Raw genomic sequence first — 2,674 nt, 5'->3', positions numbered from 1 at the left:
CTTATGTAAATGGGGCCCATTACATCACCCCCCCTCTCAAAGTTGCGCTTACGCAACGTAAGCGCAAAAGACACATTTCCGAAAGAACACTCGAAGAACACCATGGACGACCGAGGCGGCGGAGGGACGGCGCTCGTGCCACCGAGCGACACAGGACGACGCAAGAGCAGCAAGCTTACACACACCGAGACATCTCGTCGGCGCACACGCCGAAGCAATGCGCAGCGCCCCAAGTGGCCGCGGACATCCACGGACACCCGAAGGGACGGCGGTCGTGGCAACGACGCAGCATGGGAAGCGACACCAACGCTTGACGACAAGCGCAACTGTGATGCGCACAGAGCGGAGAACCGGCGAGTGTCGAGACACAGGATGGCGATCAGCGTGGCGTGGCTCCTCGCTACGACCCTTCGAAGTAACTAGTCGCGTAACCGTCGACTCGAACGGACGGAACAGCGAGACCAGCTTGGACATCTTCGACACCGGCGATCATCGGTGGAGCGGTGTAGTGGGCAAGCGCTCGCCGTGCTGAGCTGTGACGCGTGGGTTCGATCCCCACGCGAATCCTTCTTGCCACTTGCCATGCGCAGTCGCTCCAAGCTTGATCAGGTCGGGCGGTCCGTCGTGGGGACTCGAAGTCCAGCTAGCGCAGTGGTCGAACGCTGCGCCACCAAGGCGGAGGTCACCGGTTCGAGTCCGGCGGTCGTCGTCAGGTTTTCTTCTTAGTCTTCGCGGTGAACGCCACCGCGAGCTTGCGGTGGGGGTCCACTTCCATCATCACGCTCACTTGAGGCTTCAGCTTCCGCGGGGAGCTCCGTGGTCTCTTCAGCAGCAGCGACCTTCGCCTCATAGTCACGAACAACATCGGGGACATCCCGAAGAAGAGCTGCACGCGTCTCCCACGTGTCCTCGTCAGGTGGAAACCCAGAGATGGGTCCTCGTGGCAAACGATGCGGTCCACAATCCAGCGCGCTTCACCCGCCGAGTCGACAATCGGAGAAGGACCATCGCGACGGTACAGGCTTGGGTGATGGGTGTTGGCGTCGCGAGTAGCCTCGGGTACATTACCCGCCAGTGAATCCTGGTGATCAGAGGTCAGAATATCGGCAGTATAATATCGCTTGAGGCGCCCGACGTAGAAAGTCGGGTGAAGACGCAGCGACGACGGGATGTCCAGTGTGTACGCGGCGCCGAGGACCTTGATCACCTTGAACGGGCCGATGAAGCGCGGCGCGAGCTTCTTGGCACCGAGGTTGGTCACTGCGGAGGAGCGGATGCCTTCGGTGGACAGTAACACACGGTCACCCGTGCGAAATGAAGTCTTGTTCTTGCGCCCATGCTTTTCTGTGTTTTCCTTCTGCTTGTCTACTGCAGCTTGCAGTGCGTCCCGCACGAAACGTTTGATTGCCTGACGCTGCTGCACAAACTCGGAGACCGCGGAGTGGTCTGCGGGGCCCGCTGAGGACTTCGGTGCGTAGTTAGCGGGAATAGCCGGTTGCTGCTTTGTCGCTGGTGCGCCAGCGGGATCGATCAGAGTGCGCTCCGTCCAGTCTGCGAGCGGCGTCACCGCACTGCGCGGTGCAGTGAGGGCCTTCTTCACTTGGGATCGTGTCACTGCATTCGCGCTTGATTCGGTCACTGGTAAGCGTGGCGGCGCCGGTGATTCGACCGGCGACGACTCTGCCGGCGTCTTGGTTGGCGGTGAGTCTTTAGCGGCAGCTCCTCCCCCATCAAGCGTAGAGGCACGAGCCGCCGTGGGTTGGCTCATAGCAAGCATAGCGGGTACACGCGGGTGGCGCGCGGAGCTCACGAAGAATGGAGTCATGCCCGTCGACGAGTGCTCGGCGTTGTTCAGAGCGAACTCGGTCAGGGGCAGGAAGGCGCTCCAGCTCGGGAACGACGTAGCGTAGCTGCGGAGCACGTCTTCGACGACGCGGTTGACGCGTTCGGTTTGTCCATCCGTCTCCGGGTGAGCCGCGGTGGACATCACCAGCTTCGTTCCAAGCAACTTGAACTACTCCGTCCAAAATGCGGACGTGAACCTCGGATCCCGATCCGAGACGATGGAGTCGGGCAGACCATGAAGGCGGAAGGCGGCGTCGACGAAGTGGGCTGCGGACTCTTCCGTAGTAACCGTGGCGGCCACAGGAACGAGATGCACCATCTTGCTGAACCTGTCGACGAAAACGAGGACTCCCGTGCGCCCGTTCGAGTCGGGTGGAAGACCAAAGACGAAGTCCATCGAGTCGGAGCGCCAGGCTTCCGTGGGGGCCGGAAGTGGACGCAGCGGAGCCTGCGATGACGGCGGGGGCTTTACTCGCTGGCAGATCTCGCAAGTGCGCACCCACTTGTACAAGTGGGGCCAGAAGAAGTCTCGCGCCACCGCCGCGAAGGTCTTTTCGCGTCCCAAGTGACCCCCGATCGGAGCGTCGTGGTACTCATGGATGATACGGGCGCGAAGGTGTTCGTCATTCGGCCCTACCACTCTCAGGGCATCGAATCGGTCGATGGTGTACGTCAGCAGGGAGCCATCAAGCCGATATCGCTCGACGTGGCTGCGGGTCGAGCGCGACAGAGCCTTCAATGTCGCCTCGCATGGAGAGCGGAGGTGGGCCAGGATGCTGGCGTACTGCGCGTCATGCTCGTACGCTGCGGCGATCTTGTCCCGAAGCGG

General features: G+C 61.7%; 1 pseudogene across 1 annotated transcript; it reads left to right on the top strand.

Moving 5' to 3' along the window:
* The first annotated feature begins 637 nt into the window (after window positions 1–637).
* PHYSODRAFT_t1217 lies at window positions 638–709 on the top strand (annotated as a pseudogene). Its single transcript has one exon. The product of its transcript is annotated as a tRNA-OTHER (tRNA).
* Window positions 710–2,674: the final 1,965 nt, after the last annotated feature.

This window comes from Phytophthora sojae, assembly GCF_000149755.1.
Source record: "Phytophthora sojae unplaced genomic scaffold PHYSOscaffold_6, whole genome shotgun sequence".
Lineage (NCBI taxonomy): Eukaryota > Oomycota > Peronosporomycetes > Peronosporales > Peronosporaceae > Phytophthora > Phytophthora sojae.
This window is presented reverse-complemented; position numbering and strand designations above follow the sequence as displayed.